Source organism: Vipera berus, assembly GCF_964194415.1.
Source record: "Vipera berus genome assembly, chromosome: 2".
Lineage (NCBI taxonomy): Eukaryota > Metazoa > Chordata > Lepidosauria > Squamata > Viperidae > Vipera > Vipera berus.
The window spans coordinates 115,018,086-115,030,698 of record NC_138203.1 but is presented as its reverse complement, the minus strand read 5'-3'; positions in this window follow the sequence as shown (position 1 = coordinate 115,030,698).

Here is a 12,613-nt window from a genome sequence, read left to right as displayed (position 1 = left end):
GCTGAAAGCAACCCTTCCGCTTGAGGATTCAAGTTCTTGTGTTTTCGTTCTGTTGTTTTGCTTGTGAATTAAACTTGGCAGACGCTTTGCAGCCTCAGACGCTCTCCAGTCTCTACTACTTGAACAGGGGTTTGCCTTATTACAAGGCCGGTAGTTGGCTGGTTCAGAACAGTTTGCTTTCAGCCTCCCACCCCTTACTACTACGATGGAGCAGCTTCTTGCCGAGAATGCTCAGCTCACCCAGCAACTCACTTTGCTGGCAGCTCAGGTGGCTCAACTGCAAGCTCAGGTACATGCTGCACCCCCACCCAGGAGGAAATGTCAGATAGCTATGCCGGATAAATTTGCTGGCAATCCAGAACTGTTTCCTGCCTTCCTGGGACAATGCCAGCTTTTTATCAGCGTGAGAGCAGCTGATTTCCCCACTGACCAAGATAAGGTGGGATTCGTGTTGAGCCTTCTGTCAGGGGATGCAGCTCGTTGGGGCACGCCTCTGCTGGCACAGCCTAGCCCTTTGTTGGATAACTTTGGGGGGTTTTGTGACCATATGCGCCTCATGTACGAGGACCCGATTAAGGCGCAGACTGCCACCCGACGCCTGAAAGCTTTGAGGCAGGGTCAGCGCCCCCTACAGGCCTATATCAGCGATTTCCGGCTGCTTAGCCAGGATTCCGCCTGGAATGAGGCTGCGCTCGTGGATGCCTTCCAGGATGGCTTGTCAGAGGAGATGTTGGATGAGCTGGCCCGCATGGACATTCCCTCAGACCTGAATGGGCTGATCCATCTTTGTCTGCGGATCGATGCCCGGCTGCAGCAGCGAAAGAGTCGCCGTGCCACCCCACAGACCCCTGCCGCCCCTGTTGAGCGTATGCCCCCAGTCCAGAGGGAGGAGCCAATGGAGCTGGGTGCCGCCCGGTCCCGTCTATCGGTGACGGAAATGGACAGACGACGATCGGGGGGGTTGTGTTTTTACTGTGGGGACCCTGGACATTTGGCTGCTTCTTGCCCAAAGAAGCGTCAGCGGGCATCAGTGACCAAGCCGGCCCCGAGAAAGTCCCCTGCTTTGCTGTCGGGAAACGGCCCGAGCCCGATCTAGACGGTGTGATAGATCGGGCGACCCACCACGACCACGCCGAGCGACGCCATTCCGACGGTGCCTGTGAACCTCCACGGCATTTGATTTTGGAGGCACGTCTGATCCTTCCTGGCAAGCCAGAGGGGATTCCGGTCCATGCCTTAATTGACTCTGGGGCTACCACTAACTTTATGGACTCGGCCTTCGTGGCCAAATGGGCTATTCCCCAGTGTCCGGTGGATCCGCCCATGCTAGTGGAGACTATTAATGGTCGAGTGCTCCTGTCCGGGCCTATTACGGCCGCCACGCAACCAGTGTGTATGGCCATCAGTTCCCATGTGGAGGCCATCCAGTTCTACATCACTTCGGATCTGCACTTCCCCGTGGTCTTGGGACTGGCGTGGCTCCGGGCGCATGATCCACAGATCTTTTGGTCTCAGAACTTGGTCATCTTCCCAAGTTTGCAGTGCGTGGACCACACCCGCCATATCTGTGCCGGCCAGGTGGAGGGTTCCTCAGGGGTTTCCTTGCCTCCCGAACTGTCCGACTTTGCTGATGTGTTCAGCGAGTCAGAGGCGGACCAATTACCCCCGCACAGGCCCTATGACTGTTCCATTGATCTAGTCCCTGATGCGCCTCTCCCAGTGGGGCGTTTGTACTCCATGTCGGAGCCCGAGTTGGCTGCATTGCGGGACTTCCTGACAAAGAATTTGGCTCGTGGTTTCATCCGGCCCTCGTCCTCGCCAGTGTCTGCGCCCGTGCTCTTCGTCAAAAAGAAGTCGGGCGAGTTACGGCTTTGCTGTGACTACCGGAAACTCAACGCCATCACGGTGCGTAACCGCTACCCGCTGCCCCTCATCCCCGAGCTCTTGGACCGACTCCGGGAGGCTAAGATCTTCACGAAACTGGACCTGCGTGGAGCTTACAACCTCGTCAGGGTTCGGCCGGGTGATGAGTGGAAGACGGCGTTTGGTACTCGCTATGGACATTTCGAGTACACGGTGATGCCGTTTGGCCTGACCAACGCCCCCGCTGTGTTTCAGCATTTTATGAACGACATCTTTCGAGATCTGTTGGACCAGTTTGTCGTAATTTACCTGGACGACATCCTGATTTACTCCCCGTCGCGTGAAGCGCATCATCAGCATCTCCGTCAGGTCCTGCAGCGCCTCCGGAAACATCGGCTGTTTGCCAAGTTGGAGAAGTGCCAGTTCTACCAGGTGACCATCGATTTCTTGGGTCACCGCATTTCTCCTGAGGGCATCGCCATGGAACCGAGTAAAGTGGAGTCGTTGCAGAGTTGGCAACCCCCGCGTCGCGTGAAGGATGTTCAGCGACTTCTTGGATTTGCCAACTACTATCGAACATTCATCCCTGGCTTTGCTGCCTTGACAGCCCCCCTCACCCGGCTCCTGCAGAAGAAGACTCGGTCCCAGTGGAACGCCACCGAACAACAGGCGTTCCAAGCTTTGAAGGATGCCTTCATGAAGGAGCCCATCTTGAAGCATCCTGACCCGCAATGGCCGTTTGTCGTGGAGGCAGACGCCTCCGACATTGCCATTGGGGCCGTGTTACTCCAGGCAGCGACGCCCAACGGTACCCTTTTCCCTTGCGCGTATCACTCTCGGAAATTGAATCCCTCGGAGCGCAACTATACCATCTGGGAGAAGGAGCTGCTGGCCATCAAGGCGGCGTTCGAGGCTTGGAGGCATCATCTGGAGGGGGCGCGGCATCAAATCGAGGTCCGGACGGACCACAAGAATCTGGAAAGCCTGCAGACCGCTCGGAACTTGAACCAACGCCAGATCCGGTGGTCCCTCTTCTTTGCGAGGTTTGACTTCCGGGTGCGGTACATACCAATCGGGCACAACCAGAGAGCGGATGCTCTGTCCAGGAAGCCCGAGTACACCCGAGTGGAAGACAAGCTTCCGCCCAGGACAGTGATCCCCGTCGAGTCTTTTGCTGCGGTGCGGGAGCCGGTAGATATACGGGCTCGGATCCGGGAGGCGCAGCAGCAGGAGGCGTGGGTGGCTCAGCGGAAGGAAGAGGTGGGGCCAGATTCGCCTTGGTCGGTCACGGATGGACTCCTGTATTATCGTGACCGGCTCTATGTTCCAGGAGGGCCACTCAGGGGACTCGTCCTCAGCCAGTGTCATGATAACCCGGCTGCGGGGCATTTTGGCCTGTTCAAGACTCTGAACCTGGTCTCCCGTACCTTCTGGTGGCCCCGAGTCCGACACGATGTCCAGTCTTATGTCACCTCCTGCATCCCATGCAGGCAGGCCAAGTCAGCGACAGGGGCCCCGCCTGGTTTACTGCAGCCTTTGCCAACACCCAAGAGACCCTGGGGGGCTGTGTCCATGGACTTTCTGACGGATCTACCCCCATCCTCCGGCTTCACGACAGTGTTTGTGGTGGTGGACATGTTGACCAAGATGGCGCACTTCATCCCCTGTCGCGGCTTACCGTCAGCTCGCGCCACTAGTCGCATGTTCATCCAACAGGTGTTCCGGCTGCACGGCCTTCCCGATAGAGTCGTCTCCGATAGGGGGGCCCAGTTTACAGCCCGCTTCTGGCAGGAGTTGATGCGGGCATTGGACATTAAGGTTTGCCTCTCGTCCGCGCATCATCCTCAGACCGACGGGGGTACCGAGAAGGTCATCGGCATCTTAGAGCAGTATCTGCGCTGCTACGTTAACCTGCAGCAGGACAATTGGGTGGACTATTTGGCCATAGCCGAATTTGCCTTTAACAACTCGCAGCACACCTCCACGCAGATGACACCGTTCTTGGCCAACGTGGGTTATCACCCCCGGTTTTTCCCCCTTTCTCCCGTGGACTCACCGGAGCCGGCAGCGAACGAATTCATGGCGGAGTTACAGGCGATCCATCGGTTGGTGCGACGGCAGCTGGAGAAGGCCAAGGCCGACTACAAGAGGTTCGCCGATCGGTCGAGAAGGGATACGCCTCCACTATCGGTGGGGGATCGGGTCTGGCTGTCCACCAGGAACCTACCATCCACTCGGCCGGCGAGGAAGCTGGACCACCGTTACCTTGGACCGTTCCCAGTCGAGGCCGTCATCAACCCGGTCGCCTATCGTTTAACTCTGCCACGTTCCCTGCGCGTGCACCCCGTCTTCCATCGGTCCTTGTTGGTCCCCGAACAACCGGCTTGTCCACTTCGCCAAGCGGAACCTCCCCCATCAGGACCTCGCGATGGCGGCAGCACCCCCGAGTACGAGGTCGCCAGCATCAGGGATTCCCGCTGGCTGAAAGGTCGCTTCCAGTACCTGATCGAGTGGAAAGGGTACGGGCCGGAGGACTTCACATGGGAAGACGCGACCGCCGTTCATGCCCCTGCGTTGGTGACTGCTTTTCACGAACAGTTCCCATCCCGACCGCATCCGGATCGGCAGCCCCGGGGGAAGGGCCCTGCGGTGCGGGATAGTGTTGTGACTCAGGGCCAGCCTGTGGGCCCGGCAGCCGGCTCGGATGTATCAGATGACTCAGATGAGGGGGAGGAGGAGGGTGTGGAAGACGAACCGGCTGATGATGGCTTGCAGGCTTGGCAGAGCTCCCAGCCGGGGCCCTCTTCTCAGCTGCGTGAGCCCGATAGTGCGGAGGATGATGACCCACAGCTGGCCCTGTTCAAGGACGCCCGACGCAGGAGGCAGTCGAGCAGGAACAAACAAAGAAAGGCTGTGGGACTCCTCGGGAGGAGGCACAGGGAGACCACGCCCTGAACTCTAAATAAAAGGAGTGTTTGGGGAGGGGCTGGTTGCTGAAAGCAACCCTTCCGCTTGAGGATTCAAGTTCTTGTGTTTTCGTTCTGTTGTTTTGCTTGTGAATTAAACTTGGCAGACGCTTTGCAGCCCCAGACGCTCTCCAGTCTCTACTGCTTGAACAGGGGTTTGCCTTATTACAAGGCCGGTAGTTGGCTGGTTCAGAACAGTTTGCTTTCAGCCTCCCACCCCTTACTACTACGATGGAGCAGCTTCTTGCCGAGAATGCTCAGCTCACCCAGCAACTCACTTTGCTGGCAGCTCAGGTGGCTCAACTGCAAGCTCAGGTACATGCTGCACCCCCACCCAGGAGGAAATGTCAGATAGCTATGCCGGATAAATTTGCTGGCAATCCAGAACTGTTTCCTGCCTTCCTGGGACAATGCCAGCTTTTTATCAGCGTGAGAGCAGCTGATTTCCCCACTGACCGAGATAAGGTGGGATTCGTGTTGAGCCTTCTGTCGGGGGATGCAGCTCGTTGGGGCACGCCTCTGCTGGCACAGCCTAGCCCTTTGTTGGATAACTTTGGGGGGTTTTGTGACCATATGCGCCTCATGTACGAGGACCCGATTAAGGCGCAGACTGCCACCCGACGCCTGAAAGCTTTGAGGCAGGGTCAGCGCCCCCTACAGGCCTATATCAGCGATTTCCGGCTGCTTAGCCAGGATTCCGCCTGGAATGAGGCTGCGCTCGTGGATGCCTTCCAGGATGGCTTGTCAGAGGAGATGTTGGATGAGCTGGCCCGCGTGGACATTCCCTCAGACCTGAATGGGCTGATCCATCTTTGTCTGCGGATCGATGCCCGGCTGCAGCAGCGAAAGAGTCGCCGTGCCACCCCACAGACCCCTGCCGCTCCTGTTGAGCGTGTGCCCCCAGTCCAGAGGGAGGAGCCAATGGAGCTGGGTGCCGCCCGGTCCCGTCTATCGGTGACAGAAATGGACAGACGACGATCGGGGTGGTTGTGTTTTTACTGTGGGGACCCTGGACATTTGGCTGCTTCTTGCCCAAAGAAGCGTCAGCGGGCATCAGTGACCAAGCCGGCCCCGAGAAAGTCCCCTGCTTTGCTGTCGGGAAACGGCCCGAGCCCGATCTAGACGGTGTGATAGATCGGGCGACCCACCACGACCACGCCGAGTGACGCCATTCCGACGGTGCCTGTGAACCTCCACGGCATTTGATTTTGGAGGCACGTCTGATCCTTCCTGGCAAGCCAGAGGGGATTCCGGTCCATGCCTTAATTGACTCTGGGGCTACCACTAACTTTATGGACTCGGCCTTCGTGGCCAAATGGGCTATTCCCCAGTGTCCGGTGGATCCGCCCATGCTAGTGGAGACTATTGATGGTCGAGTGCTCCTGTCCGGGCCTATTACGGCCGCCACGCAACCAGTGTGTATGGCCATCAGTTCCCATGTGGAGGCCATCCAGTTCTACATCACTTCGGATCTGCACTTCCCCGTGGTCTTGGGACTGGCGTGGCTCCGGGCGCATGATCCACAGATCTTTTGGTCTCAGAACCTGGTCACCTTCCCAAGTTTGCAGTGCGTGGATCACACCCGCCATATCTGTGCCGGCCAGGTGGAGGGTTCCTCAGGGGTTTCCTTGCCTCCCGAACTGTCCGACTTTGCTGATGTGTTCAGCGAGTCAGAGGCGGACCAATTACCCCCGCACAGGCCCTACGACTGCTCCATTGACCTAGTCCCTGATGCGCCTCTCCCAGTGGGGCGTTTGTACTCCATGTCGGAGCCCGAGTTGGCTGCATTGCGGGACTTCCTGACAAAGAACTTGGCTCGTGGATTCATCCGGCCCTCGTCCTCGCCAGTGTCTGCGCCCGTGCTCTTCGTCAAAAAGAAGTCGGGCGAGTTACGGCTTTGCTGTGACTACCGGAAACTCAATGCCATCACGGTGCGTAACCGCTACCCGCTGCCCCTCATCCCCGAGCTCTTGGACCGACTCTGGGAGGCTAAGATCTTCACGAAACTGGACCTGCGTGGAGCTTACAACCTCGTCAGGGTTCGGCCGGGTGATGAGTGGAAGACGGCGTTTGGTACTCGCTATGGACATTTCGAGTACACAGTGATGCCGTTTGGCCTGACCAACGCCCCCGCTGTGTTTCAGCATTTTATGAACGACATCTTTCGAGATCTGTTGGACCAGTTTGTCGTAATTTACCTGGACGACATCCTGATTTACTCCCTGTCGCGTGAAGCGCATCATCAGCATCTCCGTCAGGTCCTGCAGCACCTCCGGAAACATCGGCTGTTTGCCAAGTTGGAGAAGTGCCAGTTCTACCAGGTGACCATCGATTTCCTGGGTCACCGCATTTCTCCTGAGGGCATCGCCATGGAACCGAGTAAAGTGGAGACGTTGCAGAGTTGGCAACCCCCGCGTCGCGTGAAGGATGTTCAGCGACTTCATGGATTTGCCAACTACTATCGAACATTCATCCCTGGCTTTGCTGCCTTGACAGCCCCCCTCACTCGGCTCCTGCAGAAGAAGACTCGGTTCCAGTGGAACGCCCCCGAACAACAGGCGTTCCAAGCTTTGAAGGACGCCTTCATGAAGGAGCCCATCTTGAAGCATCCTGACCCGCAACGGCCGTTTGTCGTGGAGGCGGACGCCTCCGACATTGCCATTGGGGCCGTGTTACTCCAGGCAGCGACGCCCAACGGTACCCTTTTCCCTTGCGCGTATCACTCTCGGAAATTGAATCCCTCGGAGCGCAACTATACCATCTGGGAGAAGGAGCTGCTGGCCATCAAGGCGGCGTTCGAGGCTTGGAGGCATCATCTGGAGGGGGCGCGGCATCAAATCGAGGTCCGGACGGACCACAAGAATCTGGAAAGCCTGCAGACCGCTCGGAATTTGAACCAACGCCAGATCCGGTGGTCCCTCTTCTTTGCGAGGTTTGACTTCCGGGTGCGGTACATACCAAGCGGGCACAACCAGAGAGCGGATGCTCTGTCCAGGAAGCCCGAGTACACCCGAGTGGAAGACAAGCTTCCGCCCAGGACAGTGATCCCCGTCGAGTCTTTTGCTGCGGTGCGGGAGCCGGTGGATATACAGGCTCGGATCTGGGAGGCGCAGCAGCAGGAGGCGTGGGTGGCTCAGCGGAAGGAAGAGGTGGGGCCAGATTCGCCTTGGTCGGTCACGGATGGACTCCTGTATTATCGTGACCGGCTCTATGTTCCAGGAGGGCCACTCAGGGGACTCGTCCTCAGCCAGTGTCATGATAACCCGGCTGCGGGGCATTTTGGCCTGTTCAAGACTCTGAACCTGGTCTCCCGTACCTTCTGGTGGCCCCGAGTCCGACACGACGTCCAGTCTTATGTCACCTCCTGCGTCCCATGCAGGCAGGCCAAGTCAGCGACAGGGGCCCCGCCTGGTTTACTGCAGCCTTTGCCAACGCCCAAGAGACCCTGGGGGGCTGTGTCCATGGACTTTCTGACGGATCTACCCCCATCTTCCGGCTTCACGACAGTGTTTGTGGTGGTGGACATGTTGACCAAGATGGCGCACTTCATCCCCTGTCGCGGCTTACCGTCAGCTCGCGCCACTAGTCGCATGTTCATCCAACAGGTGTTCCGGCTGCACGGCCTTCCCGATAGAGTCGTCTCCGATAGGGGGGCCCAGTTTACAGCCCGCTTCTGGCAGGAGTTGATGCGGGCGTTGGACATTAAGGTTTGCCTCTCGTCCGCGCATCATCCTCAGACCGACGGGGGTACCGAGAAGGTCATCGGCATCTTAGAGCAGTATCTGCCCTGCTACGTTAACCTGCAGCAGGACAATTGGGTGGACTATTTGGCCATAGCCGAGTTTGCCTTTAACAACTCGCAGCACACCTCCACGCAGATGACACCGTTCTTGGCCAACGTGGGTTATCACCCCCGGTTTTTCCCCCTTTCTCCCGTGGACTCACCGGAGCCGGCAGCGAACGAATTCATGGCGGAGTTACAGGCGATCCATCGGTTGGTGCGACGGCAGCTGGAGAAGGCCAAGGCCGACTACAAGAGGTTCGCCGATCGGTCGAGAAGGGATACGCCTCCACTATCGGTGGGGGATCGGGTCTGGCTGTCCACCAGGAACCTACCATCCACTCGGCCGGCGAGGAAGCTGGACCACCGTTACCTTGGACCGTTCCCAGTCGAGGCCGTCATCAATCCGGTCGCCTATAGTTTAACTCTGCCACGTTCCCTGCGCGTGCATCCCGTCTTCCATCGGTCCTTGTTGGTCCCCGAACAACCGGCTTGTCCACTTCGCCAAGCGGAACCTCCCCCATCAGGACCGCGTGATGGAGGCAGCACCCCCGAGTACGAGGTCGCCAGCATCAGGGACTCCCGCTGGCTGAAAGGTCGCTTCCAGTACCTGATCGAGTGGAAAGGGTACGGGCCGGAGGACTTCACATGGGAAGACGCGACCGCCGTTCATGCCCCTGCGTTGGTGACAGCGTTTCACGAACAATTCCCATCCCGACCGCATCCGGATCGGCAGCCCCGGGGGAAGGGCCCTGCGGTGCGGGATAGTGTTGTGACTCAGGGCCAGCCGGTGGGTCCGGCAGCCGGCTCAGATGTATCGGATGACTCAGATGAGGGGGAGGAGGAGGGTGTGGAAGACGAACCGGCTGATGATGGCTTGGAGGCTTCGCAGAGCCCTCAGCCGGGGCCCTCTTCTCAGCTGCGTGAGCCCGATAGTGCGGAGGATGATGACCCACAGCTGGCCCTGTTCAAGGACGCCCGACGCAGGAGGCAGTCGAGCAGGAACAAACAAAGAAAGGCTGTGGGACTCCTCGGGAGGAGGCACAGGGAGACCACGCCCTGAACTCTAAATAAAAGGAGTGTTTGGGGAGGGGCTGGTTGCTGAAAGCAACCCTTCCGCTTGAGGATTCAAGTTCTTGTGTTTCTTGTTCTGTTGTTTTGCTTGTGAATTAAACTTGGCAGACGCTTTGCAGCCTCAGACGCTCTCCAGTCTCTACTACTTGAACAGGGGTTTGCCTTATTACAAGGCCGGTAGTTGGCTGGTTCAGAACAGACCATCAGGTATACTTCTGCGGGCAAGAATCCCTCAGAAGAAATGGAGTAGCCTTCATAGTCAATAAAAGAGTAGGAAAAGCAATACTGGGATACAATCCTCAAAATGACAGAATGATCTCTGTTTGAACCCAAGGCAAACCATTCAATATCACAGTAGTCCAAGTCTATGCCCCAACCACCGGTGCTGAAGAGGATGAAATTGACCGGTTCTATGAAGCCCTACAGCACCTTATAGAACTAACACCAAAAAATGATGTCCTTATCATCATGGGGGATTGGAATGCTAAAGTAGGAAGCCAAAAGATAACCGGAATAACAGGCAAGTTTGGCCTTGGAGTACAAAATGAAGCAGGGCACAGGCTGATAGAATTTTGTCAAGAGAATACGATGGTCATAGCAAACACTCTTTTCCAACAACCCAAGAGACGGCTCTATACATGGACATCACCAGACGGTCAACAGAGAAATCAGATTGACTATATGCTCTGCAGCCAAAGATGGAGAAGCTCTATACAGTTAGTAAAAACAAGACCAGGAGCTGACTGTGGCTCAGACCATGAGCTTCTTGTTGCAAAGTTTAGGCTTAAACTGAAGAAAGTAGGGAAAAGCACCAGGCCAGTCAGGTATGAATTAAATCATATCCCCGTTGAATATACAGCAGAGGTGACAAATAGATTTAAGGAATTAGATCTGATAGACAGAGTGCCTGAAGAACTATGGACAGAGGTTCGCAACATTGTACAAGAGGTAGCAACCAAAACCATCCCAAAGAAAAAGAAATGCAAGAAAGCAAAATGGCTGTCTGAGGAAGCTTTGCAAATAGCTGAGGAAAGGAGGGAAGCAAAAGGCAAGGGAGAAAAAGAAAGATATGCCCAATTGAATGCAGAATTCCAGAGAATAGCTAGAAGAGATAAGAATGCCTTCTTAAATGAACAGTGCAAAGAAATAGAAGAAAACAATAGAATAGGGAGGACCAGAGATCTTTTCAAGAAAATTGGAGAGATGAAGGGAACGTTCAATGCAAAAATGGGCATGTTAAAGGACCAAAATGGCAGGGACCTAACAGAGGCAGAAGAGATTAAGAAGAGATGGCAAAATTACACAGAAGAACTATACAAGAATGAGCTTAACGTCCCTGATAATCACAATGAGGTGGTCACTGACCTCGAGCCAGACATCCTAGAATGTGAAGTGAAGTGGGCCTTAGAAAAGCTGAGCAACAACAAAGCTAGTGGAGGTGACAGTATTCCAGCTGAGCTATTCAAAATCGTAAAAGACGATGCAGTAAAAGTGCTACACTCAATTTGCCAGCAAATTTGGAAAACTCAACAGTGGCCACAGGATTGGAAAAGATCAGTTTACATTCCAATTCCAAAGAAAGGCAGTGCCAAAGAATGTTCAAACTATCGCACCATTGCACTCATTTCTCATGCTAGTAAAGTTATGCTTAAAATCCTACAAGCTAGACTCCAGCAGTATGTGGATCGAGAACTACCAGAAGTACAGGCAGGATTTCGAAGAGGCAGAGGAACTAGAGATCAAATAGCCAACATACGCTGGATCATGGAGAAAGCTAGAGAGTTCCAGAAAAACATCTACTTCTGCTTCATTGACTATGCTAAAGCCTTTGATTGTGTGGATCATAACAAACTGTGGCAAGTTCTTAAAGAGATGGGAGTACCAGAACATCTTATTTGTCTCTTGAGAAACCTATATGCGGGCCAAGAAGCAACAGTGAGAACTGGACACGGAACCACTGATTGGTTCCAAATTGGGAAAGGAGTCCGGCAAGGCTGTATACTGTCACCTTGCCTATTTAACTTATATGCAGAGCACATCATGAGAAAGGCAGGGCTAGATGAATCAAAAGTTGGAATTAAGATTGCTGGAAGAAATATCAACAACCTAAGATATGCAGATGATACCACTCTAATGGCAGAAAGTGAAGAGGAACTGAAGAGTCTCTTGTTGCGAGTGAAGAAGGAGAGTGCAAAAGTTGGGTTGAAACTAAACATTAAGAAAACCAAGATCATGGCATCCGGCCCTCTCAATTCCTGGCAAATAGATGGGGAAGAAATGGAAGTAGTGACAGATTTTATTTTCCTGGGCTCCAAGATCACTGCAGATGGGGACTGTAGTCAAGAAATTAAAAGACGCTTGCTCCTCGGGAGGAAAGCCATGGCAAATCTAGACAGCACACTAAAAAGCAGAGACATCACCCTGTCAACAAAAGTGCGTATAGTCAAGGCTATGGTCTTCCCAGTTGCAATGTATGGCAGTGAAAGTTGGACCATAAGAAAGGCTGAGCGCAAAAGAATTGAGGCCTTTGAACTCTGGTGCTGGAGAAGACTCCTGCGAGTCCCTTGGACTGCAAGGCGATCAAACCGGTCAGTCCTAGAGGAGATCAACCCTGACTGCTCTTTAGAAGGCCAGATCCTGAAGCTAAAACTCAAATACTTTGGCCACCTAATGAGGAGGAAGGACTCACTGGAGAAGAGCCTAATGCTGGGAAAGATTGAGGGCAATAGAAGAAGGGGACGACAGAGAATGAGGTGGCTGGATGGAGTCACTGAAGCAGTAGGCGTGAGCTTAAATGGACTCCAGAAGATGGCAGAGGACAGGAAAGCCTGGAGGAACATTGTCCATAGGGTCGCGATGGGTCGGACACGACTTCGCAACTAACAACAACAACAACAACAATTTCCAGATGGAATGTGAAGGGAAGGAA